Source organism: Polyergus mexicanus, unplaced genomic scaffold, assembly GCF_030449975.1.
Source record: "Polyergus mexicanus isolate NDT 795.1 unplaced genomic scaffold, iyPolMexi1.0 SCAF_6, whole genome shotgun sequence".
NCBI lineage: Eukaryota > Metazoa > Arthropoda > Insecta > Hymenoptera > Formicidae > Polyergus > Polyergus mexicanus.
The window spans coordinates 5,089,005-5,105,092 of NW_027223326.1; positions in this window are offsets into that span (position 1 = coordinate 5,089,005).

The window sequence follows — 16,088 nt, forward strand, 5'->3', positions numbered from 1 at the left end:
TACAAAACTTGCCTACATAGCAATCTTAGCTTTGTGTGCCGAGATGAGTTATTCCTCAATTTCATTGATGATGCACGAGAATTTTCGATAAATCTCACTTACTGACACGTAACTAAGACGTACCGAGTGTTCAAAACTTGCCAACATACCGATCTTAGCTTTGTGTGCCGAGATGGGTTATTCCTCAATTTCATTGATGTTGCACGAGAATTTTCGATAAATCTCACTTACTGACACGTAACTAAGACGTTCAGAACACACAAAACTTGCCTACATAGCAATCTTAGCTCTCTGTGCCGATATGCGTTACTCCTCAATTTCCTTGTTGTTGTACAAGAATTTTCGATAAATCTGACTTACTGATACGTAACTAAAACGTCACGTGCGTTCAAAACTCGCCTACATAGCGATCTTGCCTCTGTGTGCTGTAATGGGTTATTCCTTAATTTCCTTGATGTTGTACAAGAATTTTCGACAAATCTCACATACTGACACGTAACTAAGATGTTCCGAACGTACAAAACTTGCCTAAATAGCAATCTTAGCTTTGTGAGCCGATATGCGTTATTCCTCAATTTCCTTGATGTTGTACAAAAATTTTCGATAAATCTCACTTACTGACACGTAACTAAAACGTCCCGAGCGTTCAAAACTCGCCTACATACCGATCTTAGCTCTGTGTGCCGAGATGGGTTATTCCTCAATTTCATTGATGATGCACGAGAATTTACGATATCTCACTTACTGACACGTAACTAAGACGTTTCGAACGTACAAAACTTGCCTACATAGCAATCTTAGCTCTGTGTGCCGATATGCGTTACTCCTCAATTTTCTTGTTGTTGTACAAGAATTTTCGATAAATCTCACTTACTGATACGTAACTAAAACGTCACGTGCGTTCAAAACTCGCCTATATAGCGATCTTGCCTCTGTGTGCTGTAATGGGTTATTCCTTAGTTTCCTTGATGTTGTACAAGAATTTTCGACAAATCTCACATACTGACACGTAACTAAGACGTTCCGAACGTACAAAACTTGCCTACATAGCAATCTTAGCTCTGTGTGCCGATATGCGTTACTCCTCAATTTCCGTGATGTTGTACAGGAATTTTCGATAAATCTCACTTACTGACACGTAACTAAAACGTCCCGAGCGTTCAAAACTCGCCTACATACCGATCTTAGCTCTGTGTGCCGAGATGAGTTATTCCTCAATTTCATTGTTGTTGCACAAGAATTTTCGACAAATCTCACATACTGACACGTAACTAAGACGTTCCGAACGTACAAAACTTGCCTACATAGCAATCTTAGCTTTGTGAGCCGATCTGCGTTATTCCTCAATTTCCTTGATGTTGTACAGGAATTTTCGATAAATCTCACTTACTGACACGTAACTAAAACGTTCCGAGCGTTCAAAACTCGCCTACATACTGTGACGTCCTAGCCGCGCGTCAAATTTTATTTAAACAATATATTTATTGTTAATACACCCATAGGAGGTGAAAGAAGTAAAATCCGGAGAAAATTATTCGTTCAAGACAAAGTTCTAACTTGTAAAATAGTATTTATACTTGAGAGTCACCCCGTATGTAGCCAACGCTCGAGCGCGCCAGCGGGTGACGCAAAAATAACTATCATATGAATAAACCATAGGAATAACTAATACCTTATATTTGCATTGCACAATCAGACAGACGATTCAAACGCTTTAAAAACATATTTTATATATATATATATATATATATATATATATATATATATGAGCATACAAAAGATCTAACTTCAAAAGCATTAAATTCAATTAGGAGATACAAGCGAAAAGAATGAAACAGTGAACAATGCAGATGTAACGTTATTACGCTTTAATATAATAATTTTAAGTACACATACATTTATATACACACCATAATATTATATTAGTAGCGTTAAGAATCTCCATACACGTTTATACATTCTATGCTACGCGTATATGTATTCTATATAACATAGCGCTTTTATTATTAATAATGCGAAATTAGGAGTATAGGAAATAATATTTTATTCACTATAAGAGTTTATAAGAGCCTTAAACGGTGCATGGTATGCGGTCTGGCCGTCGATCGATATTCTTATCCGGCCGCTCGATAAGATTAAGCCGGACAAACAAGTTGGAATGTTGCGAGGGAACGATATAGCTGTCCTTCTCGCACAGAGATCCCTACCAGCGGCGCTTCCACTTGCCATTGCTCCCGCCCATGGGTCTCCCACCAGCATCAGGAAGCCTTAGACGAAGCATAGGAAGAATATCCCACCATCTACAAGAGGCGATCCCACTGCAGCATCTCTCCCACCAACACCCGAAGACCGGAGGAGCTCAGTGCAAGTCCGACATCCAGCATTATTATTTCGACGCTCATACGGTTAACACAGTTACTACTTTCGTACTAAAATCATTCTCTGTCTCCATTGCCGTGGCGTTTAGCACTTAATAATCCGGCGTACTCGAATCTCGACGGCGTCGACAAATTTCGTACGAGTCTTCGAGACTCTTAGACATACTCCATTATTGAATAGTGAGTTTACCAGTCGCAAGTCTTGCGACTGTAATATTGTTAATCTAACGTCGTATAGCAATAAAGAGTACTTTATATTACGGATTGCAATTTATTCGACAACCGGTTGTTCCTATTTCCCTGATCGACCGTCATTCATCGCACGACAATTGAAATCTTTGGAGGACTACTAAGTAGAAAGGAATTCAGCGTGCTACATAGACAGTTACTCTAGCATATATTCAAATACGTAAAACCTGGTAAGTTAAGATACCACTGAGCATTGGATGACAAGTTGACATCTTCTGGTCCCGGGTAGACTCGGTGAAATGCAGAGTGACCCAAAAATAATATCTTTTCCATAAATACTTACCAGTAAAAGATTAAACTCAATTTAACAACTACTTAAACAATATAGTCGCGTTCTAATGAGTCACTTAGCATCAGTAATATAATTTCCTTTTTTTTTCTTAACTTCGACTACTGGGACGTGACAATACCGATCTTAGCTCTGTGTGCCGAGATGAGTTATTCCTCAATTTCATTGTTGTTGCACAAGAATTTTCGACAAATCTCACATACTGACACGTAACTAAGACGTTCCGAACGTACAAAACTTGCCTACATAGCAATCTTAGCTTTGTGAGCCGATCTGCGTTATTCCTCAATTTCCTTGATGTTGTACAGGAATTTTCGATAAATCTCACTTACTGACACGTAACTAAAACGTTCCGAGCGTTCAAAACTCGCCTACATACTGTGACGTCCTAGCCGCGCGTCAAATTTTATTTAAACAATATATTTATTGTTAATACACCCATAGGAGGTGAAAGAAGTAAAATCCGGAGAAAATTATTCGTTCAAGACAAAGTTCTAACTTGTAAAATAGTATTTATACTTGAGAGTCACCCCGTATGTAGCCAACGCTCGAGCGCGCCAGCGGGTGACGCAAAAATAACTATCATATGAATAAACCATAGGAATAACTAATACCTTATATTTGCATTGCACAATCAGACAGACGATTCAAACGCTTTAAAAACATATTTTATATATATATATATATATATATATATATATATATATATGAGCATACAAAAGATCTAACTTCAAAAGCATTAAATTCAATTAGGAGATACAAGCGAAAAGAATGAAACAGTGAACAATGCAGATGTAACGTTATTACGCTTTAATATAATAATTTTAAGTACACATACATTTATATACACACCATAATATTATATTAGTAGCGTTAAGAATCTCCATACACGTTTATACATTCTATGCTACGCGTATATGTATTCTATATAACATAGCGCTTTTATTATTAATAATGCGAAATTAGGAGTATAGGAAATAATATTTTATTCACTATAAGAGTTTATAAGAGCCTTAAACGGTGCATGGTATGCGGTCTGGCCGTCGATCGATATTCTTATCCGGCCGCTCGATAAGATTAAGCCGGACAAACAAGTTGGAATGTTGCGAGGGAACGATATAGCTGTCCTTCTCGCACAGAGATCCCTACCAGCGGCGCTTCCACTTGCCATTGCTCCCGCCCATGGGTCTCCCACCAGCATCAGGAAGCCTTAGACGAAGCATAGGAAGAATATCCCACCATCTACAAGAGGCGATCCCACTGCAGCATCTCTCCCACCAACACCCGAAGACCGGAGGAGCTCAGTGCAAGTCCGACATCCAGCATTATTATTTCGACGCTCATACGGTTAACACAGTTACTACTTTCGTACTAAAATCATTCTCTGTCTCCATTGCCGTGGCGTTTAGCACTTAATAATCCGGCGTACTCGAATCTCGACGGCGTCGACAAATTTCGTACGAGTCTTCGAGACTCTTAGACATACTCCATTATTGAATAGTGAGTTTACCAGTCGCAAGTCTTGCGACTGTAATATTGTTAATCTAACGTCGTATAGCAATAAAGAGTACTTTATATTACGGATTGCAATTTATTCGACAACCGGTTGTTCCTATTTCCCTGATCGACCGTCATTCATCGCACGACAATTGAAATCTTTGGAGGACTACTAAGTAGAAAGGAATTCAGCGTGCTACATAGACAGTTACTCTAGCATATATTCAAATACGTAAAACCTGGTAAGTTAAGATACCACTGAGCATTGGATGACAAGTTGACATCTTCTGGTCCCGGGTAGACTCGGTGAAATGCAGAGTGACCCAAAAATAATATCTTTTCCATAAATACTTACCAGTAAAAGATTAAACTCAATTTAACAACTACTTAAACAATATAGTCGCGTTCTAATGAGTCACTTAGCATCAGTAATATAATTTCCTTTTTTTTTCTTAACTTCGACTACTGGGACGTGACAATACCGATCTTAGCTCTGTGTGCCGAGATGAGTTATTCCTCAATTTCATTGTTGTTGCACAAGAATTTTCGACAAATCTCACATACTGACACGTAACTAAGACGTTCCGAACGTACAAAACTTGCCTACATAGCAATCTTAGCTTTGTGAGCCGATCTGCGTTATTCCTCAATTTCCTTGATGTTGTACAGGAATTTTCGATAAATCTCACTTACTGACACGTAACTAAAACGTTCCGAGCGTTCAAAACTCGCCTACATACTGTGACGTCCTAGCCGCGCGTCAAATTTTATTTAAACAATATATTTATTGTTAATACACCCATAGGAGGTGAAAGAAGTAAAATCCGGAGAAAATTATTCGTTCAAGACAAAGTTCTAACTTGTAAAATAGTATTTATACTTGAGAGTCACCCCGTATGTAGCCAACGCTCGAGCGCGCCAGCGGGTGACGCAAAAATAACTATCATATGAATAAACCATAGGAATAACTAATACCTTATATTTGCATTGCACAATCAGACAGACGATTCAAACGCTTTAAAAACATATTTTATATATATATATATATATATATATATATATATATATGAGCATACAAAAGATCTAACTTCAAAAGCATTAAATTCAATTAGGAGATACAAGCGAAAAGAATGAAACAGTGAACAATGCAGATGTAACGTTATTACGCTTCAATATAATAATTTTAAGTACACATACATTTATATACACACCATAATATTATATTAGTAGCGTTAAGAATCTCCATACACGTTTATACATTCTATGCTACGCGTATATGTATTCTATATAACATAGCGCTTTTATTATTAATAATGCGAAATTAGGAGTATAGGAAATAATATTTTATTCACTATAAGAGTTTATAAGAGCCTTAAACGGTGCATGGTATGCGGTCTGGCCGTCGATCGATATTCTTATCCGGCCGCTCGATAAGATTAAGCCGGACAAACAAGTTGGAATGTTGCGAGGGAACGATATAGCTGTCCTTCTCGCACAGAGATCCCTACCAGCGGCGCTTCCACTTGCCATTGCTCCCGCCCATGGGTCTCCCACCAGCATCAGGAAGCCTTAGGCGAAGCATAGGAAGAATATCCCACCATCTACAAGAGGCGATCCCACTGCAGCATCTCTCCCACCAACACCCGAAGACCGGAGGAGCTCAGTGCAAGTCCGACATCCAGCATTATTATTTCGACGCTCATACGGTTAACACAGTTACTACTTTCGTACTAAAATCATTCTCTGTCTCCATTGCCGTGGCGTTTAGCACTTAATAATCCGGCGTACTCGAATCTCGACGGCGTCGACAAATTTCGTACGAGTCTTCGAGACTCTTAGACATACTCCATTATTGAATAGTGAGTTTACCAGTCGCAAGTCTTGCGACTGTAATATTGTTAATCTAACGTCGTATAGCAATAAAGAGTACTTTATATTACGGATTGCAATTTATTCGACAACCGGTTGTTCCTATTTCCCTGATCGACCGTCATTCATCGCACGACAATTGAAATCTTTGGAGGACTACTAAGTAGAAAGGAATTCAGCGTGCTACATAGACAGTTACTCTAGCATATATTCAAATACGTAAAACCTGGTAAGTTAAGATACCACTGAGCATTGGATGACAAGTTGACATCTTCTGGTCCCGGGTAGACTCGGTGAAATGCAGAGTGACCCAAAAATAATATCTTTTCCATAAATACTTACCAGTAAAAGATTAAACTCAATTTAACAACTACTTAAACAATATAGTCGCGTTCTAATGAGTCACTTAGCATCAGTAATATAATTTCCTTTTTTTTTCTTAACTTCGACTACTGGGACGTGACAATACCGATCTTAGCTCTGTGTGCCGAGATGAGTTATTCCTCAATTTCATTGTTGTTGCACAAGAATTTTCGACAAATCTCACATACTGACACGTAACTAAGACGTTCCGAACGTACAAAACTTGCCTACATAGCAATCTTAGCTTTGTGAGCCGATCTGCGTTATTCCTCAATTTCCTTGATGTTGTACAGGAATTTTCGATAAATCTCACTTACTGACACGTAACTAAAACGTTCCGAGCGTTCAAAACTCGCCTACATACTGTGACGTCCTAGCCGCGCGTCAAATTTTATTTAAACAATATATTTATTGTTAATACACCCATAGGAGGTGAAAGAAGTAAAATCCGGAGAAAATTATTCGTTCAAGACAAAGTTCTAACTTGTAAAATAGTATTTATACTTGAGAGTCACCCCGTATGTAGCCAACGCTCGAGCGCGCCAGCGGGTGACGCAAAAATAACTATCATATGAATAAACCATAGGAATAACTAATACCTTATATTTGCATTGCACAATCAGACAGACGATTCAAACGCTTTAAAAACATATTTTATATATATATATATATATATATGAGCATACAAAAGATCTAACTTCAAAAGCATTAAATTCAATTAGGAGATACAAGCGAAAAGAATGAAACAGTGAACAATGCAGATGTAACGTTATTACGCTTTAATATAATAATTTTAAGTACACATACATTTATATACACACCATAATATTATATTAGTAGCGTTAAGAATCTCCATACACGTTTATACATTCTATGCTACGCGTATATGTATTCTATATAACATAGCGCTTTTATTATTAATAATGCGAAATTAGGAGTATAGGAAATAATATTTTATTCACTATAAGAGTTTATAAGAGCCTTAAACGGTGCATGGTATGCGGTCTGGCCGTCGATCGATATTCTTATCCGGCCGCTCGATAAGATTAAGCCGGACAAACAAGTTGGAATGTTGCGAGGGAACGATATAGCTGTCCTTCTCGCACAGAGATCCCTACCAGCGGCGCTTCCACTTGCCATTGCTCCCGCCCATGGGTCTCCCACCAGCATCAGGAAGCCTTAGGCGAAGCATAGGAAGAATATCCCACCATCTACAAGAGGCGATCCCACTGCAGCATCTCTCCCACCAACACCCGAAGACCGGAGGAGCTCAGTGCAAGTCCGACATCCAGCATTATTATTTCGACGCTCATACGGTTAACACAGTTACTACTTTCGTACTAAAATCATTCTCTGTCTCCATTGCCGTGGCGTTTAGCACTTAATAATCCGGCGTACTCGAATCTCGACTGCGTCGACAAATTTCGTACGAGTCTTCGAGACTCTTAGACATACTCCATTATTGAATAGTGAGTTTACCAGTCGCAAGTCTTGCGACTGTAATATTGTTAATCTAACGTCGTATAGCAATAAAGAGTACTTTATATTACGGATTGCAATTTATTCGACAACCGGTTGTTCCTATTTCCCTGATCGACCGTCATTCATCGCACGACAATTGAAATCTTTGGAGGACTACTAAGTAGAAAGGAATTCAGCGTGCTACATAGACAGTTACTCTAGCATATATTCAAATACGTAAAACCTGGTAAGTTAAGATACCACTGAGCATTGGATGACAAGTTGACATCTTCTGGTCCCGGGTAGACTCGGTGAAATGCAGAGTGACCCAAAAATAATATCTTTTCCATAAATACTTACCAGTAAAAGATTAAACTCAATTTAACAACTACTTAAACAATATAGTCGCGTTCTAATGAGTCACTTAGCATCAGTAATATAATTTCCTTTTTTTTTCTTAACTTCGACTACTGGGACGTGACAATACCGATCTTAGCTCTGTGACCGAGATGGGTTATTCCTCAATTTCATTGATGATGCACGAGAATTTACGATAAATCTCACTTACTGACACGTAACTAAGATGTTCCGAGCGTTCAAAAATTGTCAACATACCGATCTTAGCTTTGTATGCCGAGATGGGTTATTCCTCAATTACTCCTCAATTTCCTTGTTGTTGTACAAGAATTTTCGATAAATCTCACTTACTGATATGTAACTGAAACGTCACGTGCGTTCAAAACTCGCCTACATAGCGATCTTGCCTCTGTGTGCTGTAATGGGTTATTCCTTAATTTCCTTGATGTTGTACAAGAATTTTCGACAAATCTCACATACTGACACGTAACTAAAACGTTCCGAACGTACAAAACTTGCCTACATAGCAATCTTAGCTTTGTAAGCCGATATGCGTTATTTCCCAATTTCCTTGATGTTGTACAGAAATTTTCGATAAATCTCACTTACTGACACGTAACTAAAACGTTCCGAGCGTTCAAAACTCGCCTACATACCGATCTTAGCTCTGTGTGCCGAGATGGGTTATTCCTCAATTTCATTGATGATGCACGAGAATTTACGATATATCTCACTTACTGACACGTAACTAAGACGTTCCGAACGTACAAAACTTGCCTACATAGCAATCTTAGCTCTGTGTGCCGATATGCGTTACTCCTCAACTTTCTTGTTGTTGTACAAGAATTTTCGATAAATCTCACTTACTGATACGTAATTAAAACGTCACGTGCGTTCAAAACTCGCCTACATAGCGATCTTGCCTCTGTGTGCTGTAATGGGTTATTCCTTAGTTTCCTTGATGTTGTACAAGAATTTTCGACAAATCTCACATACTGACACGTAACTAAGACGTTCCGAACGTATAAAACTTGCCTACATATCGATCTTAGCTTTGTGTGCCGAGATGGGTTATTGCTCAATTTCATTGATGATGCACGAGAATTTACGATATATCTCACTTACTGACACGTAACTAAGACGTTCCGAACGTAAAAAACTTGCCTACATAGCAATCTTAGCTTTGTGTGCCGATATGCGTTATTCCTCAATTTCCTTGATGTTGTACAGGAATTTTCGATAAATCTCACTTACTGACACGTAACTAAAACGTCCCGAGCGTTCAAAACTCGCCTACATACCGATCTTAGCTCTGTGACCGAGTTGGGTTATCCCTCAATTTCGTTGATGTTCTACGAGAATTTTCGATAAAACTCACTTACTGACACGTAACTAAGACGTTCCGAACGTATAAAACTTGCCTACATAGCAATCTTAGCTCTGTGGGCCGATATGCGTTACTCCTCAATTTACTTGATGTTGTACAGGAATTTTCGGTAAATCTCACTTACTGACACGTAACTAAGACGTTCCGAACGTACAAAACTTGCCTACATAGCAATCTTAGCTCTGTGTGCCGATATACGTTACTCCTCAATTTCCTTGATGTTGTACAGGATTTTTCGATAATTCTCACTTACTGACACGTAACTAAAACGTCCCGAGCGTTCAAAACACGCCTACATACCGATCTTAGCTCTGTGACCGAGATGGGTTATTCCTCAATTTCGTTGGTGTTCTACGAAAATTTTCGACAAATCTCACTTACTGACACGTAACTAAGACGTTCCGAACGTATAAAACTTGCCTACATAGCAATCTTAGCTCTGTGGGCCGATATGCGTTATTCCTCAATTTCATTAATGATGCACGAGAATTTACGATAAATCTCACTTACTGACACGTAACTAAGACGTTCCAAACGACCAAAACTTGCGTACATAGCGATCTCAGCTTTGTGCGCAAAAAAACGTATATCCTCAATTTCGTTAACGTTGTACAAGAATTTTTGATTAAACTCACTTACTGACACGTAACTAAGACGTTCCGAACGAACAAAACTTGCGTACATAGCGATTTAAACATTGTATGCCGTGAAGCGGTTCTTCTCAGTTTCCTTGATGATGCACGAAAATTTTCGATAAATCTCACTTACTGACACGTAACTAAGACGTTCCGAACGTAAAAAACTTGCCTACATAGCAATCTTAGCTTTGTGTGCCGAGATGAGTTATTCCTCAATTTCATTGATGATGCACGAGAATTTTCGATAAATCTCACTTACTGACACCTAACTAAAACGTCCCGAGCGTTCAAAACTCGCCTACATACCGATCTTAGCTCTGTGAGCCGAGATGAGTTATTCCTCAATTTCATTGTTGTTGAACAGGAATTTTCGATAAATCTCACTTACTGACACGTAACTAAAACGTCCCGAGCGTTCAAAACTCGCCTACATACCGATCTTAGCTCTGTGAGCCGAGATGAGTTATTCCTCAATTTCATTGTTGTTGCACAAGAATTTTCGATAAATCTCACATACTGGCACGTAACATAGACGATCCGAACGTACAAAACTTGCCTACATAGCAATCTTAGCTCTGTGTGCCGATATGCGTTACTCCTCAATTTCTTTGTTGTTGTACAAGAATTTTCGATAAATCTGACTTACTGATACGTAACTAAAACGTCACGTGCGTACAAAACTCACCTACATAGCGATCTTGCCTCTGTGTGCTGTAATGGGTTATTTTTTAGTTTCCTTGATGTTGTACAAGAATTTTCGACAAATCTCACATACTGGCACGTAACCTAAGGCGTTCCGAACGTACAAAAGTTGCCTACATAGCAATCTTAGCTCTGTGTGCCGATATGCGTTATTCCTCAATTTCCTTGATGTTGTACAGAAATTTTCGATAAATCTCACTTACTGACACGTAACTAAAACGTCCCGAGCGTCCAAAACTCGCCTACATACCGATCTTAGCTCTGTGACCGAGATGGGTTATTCCTCAATTTCATTAATGGTGCACGAGAATTTACGATAAATCTCACTTACTGACACGTAACTAAGACGTTCCGAACGTAAAAAACTTGCCTACATATCGATTTTAACAATGTATGCCGTGAAGCGGTTCTTCTCAGTTTCCTTGATGATGCACGAAAATTTTCGATAAATCTCACTTACTGACACGTAACTAAAACGTCCCGAGCGTTCAAAACTCGCCTACATACCGATCTTAGCTCTGTGTGCCGAGATGAGTTATTCCTCAATTTCATTGAGGATGCACGAGAATTTTCGATAAATCTCACTTACTGTCACGTAACTAAGACGTACCGAGCGTTCAAAACTGGCCAACATATCGATCTTAGCTTTGTGTGCCGAGATGGCTTATTGCTCAATTTCATTGATTATGCACGAGAATTTACGATATATCTCACTTACTGACACGTAACTAAGACGTTCCGAACGACCAAAACTTGCGTACATAGCGATCTCAGCTTTGTGCGCAAAAAAACGTATATCCTCAATTTCGTTAACGTTGTACAAGAATTTTTGATTAAACTCACCTACTGACACGTAACTAAGACGTTCCGAACGAACAAAACTTGCGACCATAGCGATTATAACAATGTATGCCCTGAAGCGGTTCTTCTCAATTTCCTTGATGATGCACAAGAATTTATACAAATCTCACTTACTGACACGTAACTAAGACGTTCCGAACGACCAAAACTTGCGTACATATCGATCTCAGCTTTGTGCGCAAAAAAACTTAAATCCTCAACTTCCTTAATGTTGTACAAGAATTTTCGGCTAAACTCACTTACTGACACGTAACTAAGACGTTCCGAACGACCAAAACATGCGTACATAGCGATTTTAACAATGTATGCCGTGAAGCGGTTCTTCTCAATTTCCTTCATGTTGCACAAAAATTTTAGACAAATCTCACTTACTGACACGTATCTAAGACGTTCCGAACGTACAAAACTTGCGTACATAGCGATCTCAGCTTTGAGCTCAGAAAAACGTATATCCTCAATTTCGTTAACGTTGTACACGAATTTTTGATTTAACTCACTTACTGACACGTAACTAAGACGTTCCGAACGAACAAAACTTGCGTACATAGCGATTTAAACATTGAATGCCGTGAAGCGGTTCTTCTCAATTTCCTTGATGTTGCACAAGAATTTTAGACAAATCTAACTTACTGACACGTAACTAAGACGTTCCGAACGAACAAAACTTGCGTACATAGCGATTTTAACAATGTATGCCGTGAAGCGGTTCTTCTCAATTTCCTCCATGTTGCACAAAAATTTTAGACAAATCTCACTTACTGACACGTATCTAAGACGTTCCGAACGTACAAAACTTGCGTACATAGCGATCTCAGTTTTGTGCGCAGAAAAACGTATATCCTCAATTTCGTTAACGTTGTACACGAATTTTTGATTAAACTCACTTACTGACACGTAACTAAGACGTTCCGAACGAACAAAACTTGCGTACATAGCGATTTAAACATTGAATGCCGTGAAGCGGTTCTTCTCAATTTCCTTGATGTTGCACAAGAATTTTAGACAAATCTCACTTACTGACACGTAACTAAGACGTTCCGAACGAACAAAACTTGCGTACATAGCGATTTCAGCTTTGTGCGCAGAAAAACGTATATCCTCAATTTCGTTAATGTTGTACACGAATTTTTGATTAGATTCACTTACTGACACGTAACTAAGACGTTCCGAACGAACAAAACTAGCGTACATAGCGATTTTAACAATGTATGCCGTGAAGCGGTTCTTCTCAATTTCCTTGATGTTGCACAAGAATTTTAGACAAATCTCACTTACTGACACGTAACTAAGACGTTCCGAACGTAAAAAACTTGCCTACATAGCGATTTTAACAATGTATGCCGTGAAGCGGTTCTTCTCAATTTTTTTGATGTTGCACAAGAATTTTAGACAAATCTCACTTACTGACACGTAACTAAGACGTTCCGAACGTACAAAACTTGCGTACATAGCGATCTCAGCTTTGTGCGCAGAAAAACGTATATCCTCAATTTCGTTAACGTTGTACAAGAATTTTTGATTAAACTCACTTACTGACACGTAACTAAGACGTTCCGAACGAACAAAACTTGCGTACATAGCGATCTCAGCTTTGTGCGCAGAAAAACGTATATCCTCAATTTCGTTAACGTTGTACACGAATTTTTGATTAAACTCACTTACTGACACGTAACTAAGACGTTCCGAACGAACAAAACTTGCGACCATAGCGATTATAGCAATGTATGCCCTGAAGCGGTTCTTCTTAATTTCCTTGATGTTGCACAAGAATTTTAGACAAATCTCACTTACTGACACGTAACTAAGACGTTCCGAACGACCAAAACTTGCATACATATCGATCTCAGCTTTGTGCGCAAAAAAACGTAAATCCTCAACTTCCTTAATGTTGTACAAGAATTTTCGGGTAAACTCACTTACTGACACGTATCTAAGACGTTCCAAACGACCAAAACTTGCGTACATAGCGATCTCAGCTTTGTGGGCAAAAAAACGTATATCCTCAATTTCGTTAACGTTGTACAAGAATTTTTGATTAAACTCACTTACTGACACGTAACTAAGACGTTCCGAACGAACAAAACTTGCGTACATAGCGATTTTAACAATGTATGCCGTGAAGCGGTTCTTCTCAATTTCCTTCATGTTGCACAAAAATTTTAGACAAATCTCACTTACTGACACGTATCTAAGACGTTCCGAACGAACAAAACTTGCGTACATAGCGATTTAAACATTGAATGCCGTGAAGCGGTTCTTCTCAATTTCCTTGATGTTGCACAAGAATTTTAGACAAATCTCACTTACTGACACGTAACTAAGACGTTCCGAACGAACAAAACTTGCGTACATAGCGATTTCAGCTTTGTGCGCAGAAAAACGTATATCCTCAATTTCGTTAATGTTGTACACGAATTTTTGATTAAATTCACTTACTGACACGTAACTAAGACGTTCCGAACGAACAAAACTTGCGTACATAGCGATTTTAACAATGTATGCCGTGAAGCGGTTCTTCTCAATTTCCTTGATGTTGCACAAGAATTTTAGACAAATCTCACTTACTGACACGTAACTAAGACGTTCCGAACGTAAAAAACTTGCGTACACAGCGATCTCAGCTTTGTGCGCAGAAAAACGTATATCCTCAATTTCGTTAACGTTGTACAAGAATTTTTGATTAAACTCACTTACTGACACGTAACTAAGACGTTCCGAACGAACAAAACTTGCGACCATAGCGATTATAACAATGTATGCCCTGAAGCGGTTCTTCTCAATTTCCTTGATGTTGCACAAGAATTTTAGACAAATCTCTCTTACTGACACGTAACTAAGACGTTCCGAACGACCAAAACTTGCGTACATATCGATCTCAGCTTTGTGCGCAAAAAAACGTAAATCCTCAACTTTCTTAATGTTGTACAAGAATTTTCGAGTAAACTCAATTACTGACACGTAACTAAGACGTTCCAAACGACCAAAACATGCGTACATAGCGATCTCAGCTTTGTGCGCAAAAAAACGTATATCCTCAATTTCGTTAACGTTGTACAAGAATTTTTGATTAAACTCACCTACTGACACGTAACTAAGACGTTCCGAACGAACAAAACTTGCGACCATAGCGATTATAACAATGTATGCCCTGAAGCGGTTCTTCTCAATTTCCTTGATGTTGCACAAGAATTTATACAAATCTCACTTACTGACACGTAACTAAGACGTTCCGAACGACCAAAACTTGCGTACATATCGATCTCAGCTTTGTGCGCAAAAAAACTTAAATCCTCAACTTCCTTAATGTTGTACAAGAATTTTCGGCTAAACTCACTTACTGACACGTATCTAAGACGTTCCGAACGTACAAAACTTGCGTACATAGCGATCTCAGCTTTGAGCTCAGAAAAACGTATATCCTCAATTTCGTTAACGTTGTACACGAATTTTTGATTTAACTCACTTACTGACACGTAACTAAGACGTTCCGAACGAACAAAACTTGCGTACATAGCGATTTAAACATTGAATGCCGTGAAGCGGTTCTTCTCAATTTCCTTGATGTTGCACAAGAATTTTAGACAAATCTAACTTACTGACACGTAACTAAGACGTTTCGAACGAACAAAACTTGCGTACATAGCGATTTTAACAATGTATGCCGTGAAGCGGTTCTTCTCAATTTCCTCCATGTTGCACAAAAATTTTAGACAAATCTCACTTACTGACACGTATCTAAGACGTTCCGAACGTACAAAACTTGCGTACATAGCGATCTCAGTTTTGTGCGCAGAAAAACGTATATCCTCAATTTCGTTAACGTTGTACACGAATTTTTGATTAAACTCACTTACTGACACGAAACTAAGACGTTCCGAACGAACAAAACTTGCGTACATAGCGATTTAAACATTGAATGCCGTGAAGCGGTTCTTCTCAATTTCCTTGATGTTGCACAAGAATTTTAGACAAATCTCACTTACTGACACGTAACTAAGACGTTCCGAACGAACAAAACTTGCGTACATAGCGATTTC